Source organism: Pinus tabuliformis, chromosome 4_1 (genome assembly GCF_031772625.1).
Source record: "Pinus tabuliformis cultivar Carrire ecotype Pingquan chromosome 4_1, CPIR1, whole genome shotgun sequence".
In the NCBI taxonomy this organism is placed as follows: Eukaryota; Viridiplantae; Streptophyta; class Pinopsida; order Pinales; family Pinaceae; genus Pinus; species Pinus tabuliformis.
In genome coordinates this window covers 794,138,408-794,150,624 of record NC_142303.1, presented here as the reverse complement: position 1 = coordinate 794,150,624, position 12,217 = coordinate 794,138,408, and the positions used below count along the sequence as shown (strand labels likewise).

Here is a 12,217-nt window from a genome sequence, read left to right as displayed (position 1 = left end):
ATTGCCAACTGTAAATATACTTTCAGACCTAGAAGAAAGACTTGTGTCATTGAGAATTGCATTTGCACAAATCAGACAATGGGGACATAGACGGTCACAAATTGGCTTAACAGGATCAATTATCAATGTACCAGTTCATATGGACATTGTGCAAAAAGCATTGCCACAATATCTAAATGATACAATGACAATTGCAGTTGCATTGAAAAGAAGATTGCAATACAAAAATGCATACCAAACAGGTAAAGTACGTCCGATTATTGTCATGAAGGCATTGAACGAACTATGTTCTAGAAGTCTTTATAAAGCTAGCAACATTTGTATAAATGAGAATTGGGCCCATGTTTTACAAGAGGATAATGAATACATTGTACAAAATTCAAACAGTGACAATGAAAGTGATACAGATAGTGATGCAAATAATGAAACACCTACTGAAACATTGGTGCATGGATTAATAGAATCACAACGCATCTACGATCTGCAAGACAAGATTATTGAAGTGGCCCCTGCTGAAGGACAACGACCATTAGGCATCTTCAAGGACAAATATGCAGAAGAAATGAACTTTCCAACATTATTTTATGGCGATGCACGTGATCATGACATCACAAATAGGTTTAGTTACCAAAAAATTGTACAATGGGAATTGTTACAAGCAAGTGGTGACTTCCAATATCATACAACAAATTTGTTTTTCAAGACAATGCGAATAATAATTGATAAAGTGCTTTCTTGCATATGGGTGCGAATAAGAAAGGGACAACTAAAAGGCAGGAAAATATTAGCAAAAGATGTCAAGTATCGAGCAAATTTGGAAAAGTTATTGAAGTCTGACATTGGATACATAGATTTCAAAAACATTCGCATATCTTCTGACCATTTGGAACAAATTAGGAAAAACATATTTGCAATGATACGACAACTGGGCCCTCCAACTTTCTTTGTGACATTCACAAGTGCAGAACATCGATGGAAACCATTAGTAGATACACTTGTCACATTGTTTAGAAATAAAGCAAATAAAAATGCTATTGATATATTAGAAGATGATGACATTGACTACCTTATAAGAAAATATCCAGTCACATGTAGCCAATACTATAGACATAGAATTAATGCTATAAAGCGATTGATATGTCAAGATACTACATTCTTTGGAAAAATATCTGATTACTATTTTGTAACAGAATTCCAAAATAGAGGAACTGAACATGAACATGGACTGTTATGGATAGAGAATGCTCCAATATATGGAAAAGAAAGCAACTCAGAAATTGAGAAGTTTCTTGACAATTACATCACTTGTAATACAGATCATTTGGAGCCAGATGTTGCTAAATTGCATAAACATCACCATACAAAAAGTTGTAAGAAGCGAAAAAATTCAAATTGCAGATACAACTTCCCCATGCCACCAATGAAATCAACAATGATCATTGAACCAACCAATGCAGAAAATACAAAAATTGTAGAGAAATCAATATCGTTTTTTGCATTCTTGGAGCAAACAAACTACAATGATTCAACAACACATGACGATTTCCTCCTAGAAATAGGGCTGCTACAAAATGAGTACATAGAACTATTGCAACATACAGTAAAGCAACCAACAATTTTCCTGAAACGAAAACCTTCTCACATTTGGAATAACAGTTTTGCAAACGGTATCCCTGCTTTATGGAATGCAAATACAGATGCACAATTTGTGCTAAATGCATATGCTGCAGCATCGTATTGTAGTTCATATATGACCAAAATTGACAAGTCTATGACAAATGCATTTAGAAGAATACGGAAAGAGCATCAGAAAGATGAAATTGACGCTATGCAAATGATTCGTAAACTTGGAAATACATTACTCAATCTACAGCAAATGTCAGCTCAACAAGCAGTGCATATAGCACTTTCATTGCCATTGAATTCTAGTTCAAGGGAATGTATATTTGTGAACACGTCTCCAGTTGATGAACGGACGTTTATGCTTAAACCGCCTATTCTTTTGAAACAAGAACCTGATGATTCAGAAGATGTTATGTGCCATTCCATTGTTGACTACTACATTGGACGACCAAGTTCCATTAGCAAAATCTGCCTTGCAGAATTTGTATCAAATTACAAGAAAAATGGCAAACCCATATCTAAAAGGAAAAAACCAAATGTTATACGATTTGTCAAATATAACAAACACAATGATATTGAAAACTTTTGTCGAGAGAAATTATTGTTATATATGCCATTTGAAAATTGTGAAGATACATTGAAACAAGAATTGCCTACATGGCTCTCTGCATATACATTACATGAAAAAACAATTCAAGTTAATGAAGCCAAATTTACATATAACATCAATCCAACATGGGGTGATTTAGAGACTGCAACAAATGAGCAAATTAGTTCTTTGAATACTAACGAAATGAATATGCAAGACCAAGAGAACAATTCCCATTATGAGGAATATGATTTGCAATCGGACTTGCAATTTCCAAAACAATTTGAAATGAAGAAAAAAATCAATCTTGGATTTCAAATTACTGCCCATCCATTTTTAATGGAGAACAATGAATATTACAAACTTAGAAGAATCTTGAACAAAGAACAACAAGCAATTGTAAAAGACATTGCAGTTAAAAAAAGAAAAACCCAAGGAACCAATTTACCTTTTTATTACAGGTGGAGCAGGTGTAGGTAAAACGCTCACAGCAAAAGCGATTTTCCAAATGCTTATACGAATTTATGATTCACAAAACACAACTGATCCTATGAAACCAAAAGGTCTAATATTAGCATACACAGGAAAAGCTGCATATAATGCAGGTGGAACAACAATCCATTCTGCATTGCTAATGCCTTTTAACAAGTCTCAACTGTTCTCACTGAGCAAAGAAGTATTGGACAACTTATCAAAGCTATATCAAGAATTGCAAGTAGCTTTCATAGATGAGATCTCGATGATTGGAAGTCGGTTCTTATATTCTATTGACAATAGACTCAGAAACATAAAACATGTCCAAACAAAATACTTTGGGAACATTGACATCATATTTTGTGGTGATTTCTATCAAGCACAACCTATTCAAGACTCTCTTATTTTTGAACAACCAACAATCAACAATCAAACAATAACACATGATTTCTGGAAGGATAATGTCAAGTGCTTCCAATTGCATATGACAATGCGACAAACAAATAAGAGATTCATATCAGTGTTAAATAGAATGCGAACAAATTGTCAAACATCTGACGATATAACATACATGAATACAAGTTGCATGCGCCCTGTACCAAATGATCCAACATTTCCCTACTTATTTTACAAAAACAAAGATGTTGCAATGCATAACAAGAAAATGTTGATGCTAATGCCTGGCAAAGAAATTTTGATTAATGCAATTGACGAAAATGAGGAGAATAGTGACAATTTCGCAGCTCATCAACATACGGCTATTTTGCCTCCACAGCTTTTGATAAAGTTGAACATGTTAGTTGAAATGTATGCTTGCAATTATGATGCACCAGATGGGCTAGTGAATGGTGCAGATGGAATAGTTAAAGCATATACCCATACAAATAAGGTCGATGTTCTATGGATTAAGTTCCATGACCCTAATATTGGTCATCGACAATCTAGAAAACTAGGTCATTTGTACACTTCAGAGATAGCACATGATTGGACACCAATATTGCGAATATCAAAACCAATGCCTATGACATCAAAGATGGCGCCATTGAAAATACGAAAACAATTTCCAATTCAACTTGCATGTGCACGCACAATACATAGATCACAAGGCTTAACCTTGGATAGGCTTGCATTCGACCCTACTGGAGTACAAGTGCATGGCCTAGTATACACAGCACTATCACGTGTCAGAAACATAGAATCATTGTATTTGCTTAATCCTCTTAAACATAGTAACTTCAAGGTCAAGCAAAAAGTAAATTCTGAAATGCAACGTTTGCAAACCACTGCAAAATGGCAACTAGAATATGACTGTTCATCAATACAATCATTGCGATCCATCTTTATTCTTTCATTGAACACTCGCAATCTTCATGCGCATCTTACTGACATATGCAATGACTATGACACAATGCAATCTGATATCTTGTGCTTACAAGAAACACATATGTTGCTGTCTATGCAAAATGAATACTTCAAAAATTTCAATTGCATCTCAAGTTGCATTAAGCATGGAGTAATGATATTGATAAAGGAAAATATCATTATCCTTGAACATACCCATTTTGAAGACTGCTTTGTAGAAGCATTGTTTGCAAAAATAAAAGTTCACACATTACAAATTGCAATACTCAATATATATGCATCGCCACATGCAAACCTAAACAATATCCTCAACGTCATTGCAAAAGCCTTATACCAGTTAGATCTAAACAATATCATAGTTATACTAGGGGACTTCAATATTGATATGGTGCATTGCAATCAAAAAACAAAGCAGCTAGAAACCTACATGCAAAACTACAATCTTCATTTCCTAGTTGACAAAACTAATAGCATGCACAAATCATTGATTGACCATGTTTGGGCAAATCTAGGCAATATAAAGTATAGAATTTTCGTATTGGATGCATATTGGTCTGACCATGATATAATATCTCTTGTCCTTGACCTATGATATACACATGAAACAGTTTACAAAATTCCAAATTTTGACATTTTTGCAATAGCTCATTGCTTTTACCATATCTATTTTACTAAAGCATACTACAATATCTTTTTGTGGTAAACGAAGTGATAACAGCATACATACTATGCATTCTATTCTACATTTACATATATGGCGTTCTGTATTGATCAATGCAACTTATGCCAGAGACAGCCTTTTCAATTAACCAACACAACTATCCTATCATAAATTTGCAGATATGACCTCATCTATTTATGCATGCAGATTCTGCTAGTAAAACCCTTTTCAATTGAACAGAACGACCAAGAAAAAAGAACAACAACATGCAACATAAACAAACAGAGTATATTCTTTTTGCCTTTCCTTTTCTATGGATCTTGTCTTCTTGTTCAAGTTTTACTTTTATATGTTCTTTTGACTTGTACTAAATATGTCTTACTATTCTATAACATAGCATAAATCTTGAAAAAGGAAATGAAACAATTGAAGAAATAGAATGCATAAGCCAATTAGAAAGCGCAAACGAACCACTTGTTTTGCAAAGGTATGTCTATGAGAACTACAGAAAAATGGTAATTTGTATTTAGAATATTAATGTCTACTATATATGCATTCTATTTTTATTTTTACATATGTATGGTTCTATGGTTTTAATGTTCTTGTTCAGTTTTTACTTCTAGTTTGCACTAAATATATGTTACTATTCTATAACATAGCCTAAATCTTCAGAGACGAAACGAAACAATTGAAGAAATAGAATCCATAACGCAATTAGAAAGGGCAAGCCAACCACTTGTTTTGCAAAGGTATGTCTATGACAACTATACAAATATGCTAATTTGTATTTAGAATAATAATGTTCAGCAAGGTATGTCTATGACAACTATACAAATATGCCAATTTGTATTTAGAATGTTAATGTTTAGTATATATCCATTCTATCTTTACATATGTATGGTTCTATGGTTTTAATGTTCCTTGTTAACTGTTTACTTCTATATGCTCTTTGAAATTGAACTAAATATATGTTCCTATTCTATAACATAGCATAAATCCTGAAAAAGGAAAACAAACAACTGAAGAAATAGACCACATAACTCAATTAGGAAAGGCAAACCAACCACTTGCTTTGAAAAGGTATGTATGGCAACTATACAAATATGCTATTTGCTATTTAAAATATTAATGTTTACTATATATATCTCCTCTTTTTACATATCTATATTTAAATGTATATATGTCAGATTAGTGTTTACTATATATATCTTCTCTTTTTACATATCTATATTTAAATGTATATAAATTAGAAAATCTTGGACGAGTGAAGAAAGCACTAGTAGTAAGTCCCCCCAAACAATGCAGCAAGAAGACATGTACAGGTTACATATGACAATTTCTTTATTGATTGCTTATCACAAAATACATGTGATAATATCCACATCATATTGAACCATGCGTTTGCTTGTGTTAGTCCAACTGAAACAATCGCAACCAAACTTCATTCAACAAACGTGCAAAATGATACATCAAAAAGGTATGCATATGAAACACAACACTCTAATCTATTTCTAGTTATTCAGTCTTTAGGAGAAACATAGTATTCTACAAATGTTTATAGCAATTTCTAACTAGGCAATTTTAATAGGCAAAAACAGATACTGCCAATTAAAGTATCAATTGAAGATCTCAATAGTCGTAAAATTGGGCAGCTATTTGTTGGAGACATAATGGTTGTCTATAGTGCATTCCTTGACAAAGCAAACAAATCACGTCAAGTATTGCGAGCTGATTTGACAGATGCTCAAGGAATGATGACTATAACGTTGAGTGTACCTGCACATTTGGTGGAGCGACATGAACACAAAATTTTGCAAGGCAACAGCATCTCAATTACAAACTTCAGGATATTGCCTAAAAGTGTTTATGATCGCGGTGACTGTGACAAAATAATATTGCTTAATGAATCAAGTATCATAGAAACTGTACCTGAAGTTTGCAAAGAATATCGCTTCATTCCCAATACGACCATTAGGCAATTTGCAAACAAAAAAGAAATGTACCCAATTGGCACAATCGTTGCTGCCGTTACACTTGCCAAACGAGTTGGATTGCATTACATACTCCATATCAAAGATGGAGATTCTGAAAACGACAATGCAACTGTATGTATTCAGATGTTACTTATTCCTAATTGTCAGTAAATAACATGCATCACTTCAATACATAGTTGTTGTAATTTGTCCATAGTTTTTGTAATTTGTCTTCTGCAATTGCAATTTTTCAATGCATACGAACAATGTAGTTGCATATTACTTTTTGTATTTTTCAATACATAGCCATTTCTGTTCTGCAGTTGCAACTCTTTGACACATATGAACAATTTTTCCTTTCAATGGAAAAACAATTGCAAAAAGGACACTTTCCGCTCATTCTTTTCAAAAATTTAACAAAAAAGGTAAACACAACAGAGACAATATTCAGAGCATCGAAGTCAACGTTCATGACTGAACTTAACACAGATGCACTCAACAATCTCACAAAACTAACTACATCTACCTATGCTGTAAGTATAGCAATAACAATGTTTTTGCTGCATTTGCATTTGGCATGTAATAATGTAAATTAACGTTTGAATGTTTTATAAACAGGTCGAAGGTATTCTGACCGCAACAAATCCATATTCAACTCCTTTCGAACCTGTTTGTGCAATTTGTAACTGCCCAGTGAATTCATCCATAGCAATAGCCAATGCAACAATTTTCTGTTCACAATGCAATGATAATTGCCCTTTCCTCTACAAGCATTGTATAAATGCTGTAATAGAATCCATTACAAATAACTTTGTTCAGTGCATTATCAGGGAGCCCTTATTACATGAGTTACTTCCTGATTTAAAATCAATGTCATATGAGACATATTTGCAACAGAAAGCTACCACTGTTTACATCTTACGTGACTTCAAAATTCAGAGCAAGTTCACACTCAATGAAGATAGTGAGCTATTACATGTCAACTAACAAATGGAAGGTACATCAACATATGCCTTAACATGTTTTCTCTCAAATATGTCCTCTCTTCAATTTACACTGTTATCATTTTGTTCTAACTAACTGTTTGTTATACAATTACAAAATCCAGGAGCATGGCAGCCTTCACATCCATAACAAATGCAAAAGTAATATGAACATGTTTCTTCATATTATGCTCTCACGATAATACAAGTATTTGACTTGCAATTTTGAGTCATTTACAAAGAATATGTAACACAACAGTTGATGAAAAAAGGCTAGAAAGTCTTTATGCATATGTGTTTGTACTGTTTTTGTCTCTGTTCTCTATCTCAAATGGAACGCATTCTGCATCATGCTTCAAGCTTGACAACGAGAGATTGTCTTGTCAGCTTTTGTATGTATATTTTTGTCGCATCTTAAAAAGTACCATGTTTGGTTTAAATTATATCATTGAATACAGCAAATGCAACATCAGGTCAGCAATAATTTTGTATCTACAGCTGCTGAATGCAAACAGCAAAGATTCCATAGATTGATTAAATGAAAATTGTATATTGAATCGGCTAGTCATTTCTGTCTCCTCCTATGTTATGGCTGAATGCTATGTTAGTTTTTGTTTGTTGCATACTGTAGCCAACGATTCAGGAAACAGGCCTAGAAAGTCTTTATACATGTCTATTTGTATTGTTTGTGTTTCTGTCTTGTATTTGAGATCGAACGCATTCTACAACATGCTTGAAGCTAGACTTTATAAATAGCATCAAACTATATGGACTTTAAAATGAATATATGTTGTTTGAAAATGCAATTATGACATAATGCATTTCGTATTATTAGTCCTTCCCTGGGACTATATGCAATCGATCAATTGCTGACCGTTGCTTGATCCGCATGATTTTTCATTATAATAGCATTATAACCTTAAGCCAAATGAAAGTTTTGGGCTCGAAAGGTTTTGTTTTATATTACCTATGTTTCTGTTTACTGTTAGCTGTACAATTTGCTTAAATTTTTTCCATGTTCCTAAACACATCTGATTCAAAGTCAAATGTAGAGTTATATTTTGGAAACAAATGCTACAGGGTAACTGCTTTGCATAAAATCTGGTAACATTACCAAGAAAGAATTTATCCCACAGACCATCTGAATATGCCATATATCTGGAGACTGCTGACATGATTTGCAGTTTACAATCTGAACAATGCTCACATGGTTTCCAATCTACAAAGCACAAAGGACACAATGGCTAATATACATTTCTGGTAGCTTCCACTCATTCCATTGGTATTCTTGCTCGGACTCAATGCTGAATTTCAAACCAGTAAGTTTATCTGAACCCATTTCATTTTTTATATCATTTGAAGTCCAAACCTTATTTCAGAAGTTTATGACTTTGTAGGTTCATGGTTTTGATCTCTCCTTGTGCATTGCCATGTTTAACTAGTTAGCATGAATATGAAGTTTGTATTTGTTGTTGGTGGCGTTCCTGTTCTGCTTGTTTAGCTTGATCTTATTTTGAAATTTTGTTGTCTAATTAGCAGCACTGTTGCAATGACTTCTGAAACGAAGCACAGAACAGCTGCCAATATTAGAATATTACCAATAGAACGCCTTGCTCAGTGTGCTTTCGAAACTAATCAGTTGGTTCAGGTATATACAATACTGACTTTGTAATAAATTGTTTTTGCAAATTAAAACAGATCTCGTCAAGATTGGAAAACTGGAACAAGCCATGTTAGAGATCTGTTTTACTCTTATACAGCCATAAGTATTGCAGAAGAAGCCTTAGTTCAGATAACTCCTTAACATGTTTTCTCTCAAATATGTCCTCTGTTCAATTTACAATGTTATCATTTTATTCTAACCAACTGTTTCTTCTACAGATTGCAAAATGCAGGAACATGCTGGCCTTCATGTCCAGAACAAATGCAAAAGTAATATGAATATGGTTATGCATTTTCATGTTTAGCTAGTTAACATGAATCTGAAGTTTGATGGCAGATACAGTTCTCTAACCAGTAATAGCATTGCATATGATAAAATACCTTTCAGCAGCTTGATCTTATTTTGAAATTGTGTTGTCTAATTGGCAGGGGTGCTGCACTGACTTCTGATATGAGGCACGCAACAGCCACCAATATTAGGGTATTACAAAGAGGAGAGCTTCCTCGGTGTGCTTTCGAAACTGATCACTTGGTTCAGGTATATATAATACTGACTTTCTAATAAATTGTTTTTGCCAATCAAAGTATTTCATTCCAAGCTAATATGATTATCTCCTAAATTCTCAAGCTTTCAGTAAAATCAAAGTGGCATATCCTTATACTTGTTAAGGATTTCATTACAAATTAATATGATTATCCCCTAAATTTGCAAGCTGAGTAGAAATCAAAGTGGCGTATCCTTTCGAGGATTTCGTACTATGGCATTATGATTATCCTCTATCTGTTACTTTATTTTTTTTCTTCTCCTATCTGTCACTTCAGTTTGAATCTTCTACTGCATTGTTGACGTTCTGTTTTACTTGGTGGTGCATCAGAAGAAAAACAGCTTCAATCAGGGTAAAAGGAGGCTCAAGTTAGCGTGAATCTGAAGTTTGATCGCAGATACAGTTCTGTAACCAGTAATAGCATTGCATACGATAAAACACCTTTCAGCAGCTTGATCTTATTTTGAAATTGTGTTGTTCCCTGCTCACATAAGGCAAGTACAATCTGTAACTATTTGATGCTTCTTTCTGTTTGCAAGTATTTCAGGCTTTTTTGCAAATACCTTATCCAGACATCTTTGTCTTTGTTTTATTTATGGATCAAGATATTATTAGATGCAAAATTGAGTTGAGATGTTTTAGGTTACACTTCCATGTTATTTCAGTCTTGCATAATTTGACTACTGTTTTGACTCAACTAGTTTATTTGCATGAGCAAGTGCAGTTGATGATATAAAGTGCAACTCGTGACACAGCATCATGATGATGTTACATGTGTTTATTCTTTCCCAAATATTTCTGTTAGCTTACCTAAGTTGTCAAATTTTTCCATCGCATGGAGCACCGCATCAAATTCTGTTGGATTCGGATATAGATAGAAATGACTATTTTGCAATTCTTTATCTTCTAAAACAGAACCGCTCAGAGTTCAACGTGAAAGTACGTTTATTTTCTGCTTCACTTGGTTTTACATAAATGTCTCTAAAACTTTCCTACGTGTTAGTCTGGATTCTGTGTGCATTCTGTTTTAGTTTAATTGCATTCATTTGACTCGAGAATAAAAAAAGAAAGATCATGACACATAGTTATTTAGAAATAATAAATAAAATGATGCAAGCTTTTAAAATAAGCATGATAAAGAATGTCCAAGCAGTGAGTTTACCTCAACCCATTTCATTTTTTATATCATTTGAAGTGCACTTCACACACAGTGTTGTGTATGCAGAAGCTACCTTTGGAGTACTTCGGCAAGGGGACTTAAACCTTTTTATGAAACCCGTGCCTAAAATTTCTAGTCGGTTCTTTGCATTTAATTGCCTACATCCTCAGCATTGTGCAATATTTTCAGCCAATGTTTCTATTAGACCTCATTGAAAAGCACGTGCTACAAGCCTTGTTCCAAAAGTTTATGGCTTTGTAGCCTCACACTTTTGATCTCTCCTTCTGCATTCTCATGTTTAGCTAGTTAGCGTGAATCTGAAGTTTGATCGCAGATACAGTTCTGTAAGCAGTAATAGGATTGCATATGATAAAGTACGTTTCAGCAACTTGATCTTATTTTGAAATTGTGTTGTCTAATTGGCAGGGGTGTTGTACTGACTTCTGATATGAGGCACACAACAGCTGCCAATATTAGAATATTACAAACAGAACAGCTTCCTCGGTATGCTTTCGAAACTGATCAGTTGGTTCAGGTATGTACAATACTCACTTTCTAATAAATTGTTTTTGCAAATCAAAACAGATCTCGTCAACATTGCAAAGCTGCAACAAGCCATCTTAGGCATGTGTTTTAGTCTTATACAGCTTTAGTCAACAAAACAACCTTCCGTTCTAGGAGTAATATCAAAGTCGAATATTCATAGATCCATAACAGAATTACAAACTTAAAAAAACATTAGGCACCAAAGTAAACATACACATAAATTATACAACCCAAAAACCTTGAATACACGCCATAGCTTCACTCAGGTCGTCTCGTTCCAAATGCCGGTCGAAACCGACATTTACAGAAATTTCCATAAAACCCATGTAGCTAGGACAAGCCCACAGCATCACGGCAGGCAGAAACCGCATTGTGTTTTCACCGCAGACAATACAACAAATACAAACGAAAAATCGCAGAGATTGCAGAGCTAAACAACCAAGTAACAATAATAACCCAAAGGGCGCGAACACGGTCCGATTCATACCAATGTTACACAACGGCTTGGGAGTCACCGGACCACGTGCCCTTCACCTCGAACGATGCAAGGCCCCCAATAACACCCCAAAACCTTTCCACCCCCAAAACCAACCTTTCCAACCCCCAAAACCTTGGTTCGACTTAGCTTATATCGCTCATA

At 34.2% G+C, this 12,217-nt stretch overlaps 1 pseudogene; it reads right to left on the bottom strand.

The window, feature by feature from the left end:
* LOC149178590 (putative inactive poly [ADP-ribose] polymerase SRO1) overlaps positions 1-11,948 on the bottom strand; it is a 53,364-nt pseudogene extending 41,416 nt beyond the window's left edge.
* Positions 11,949-12,217: the final 269 nt, after the last annotated feature.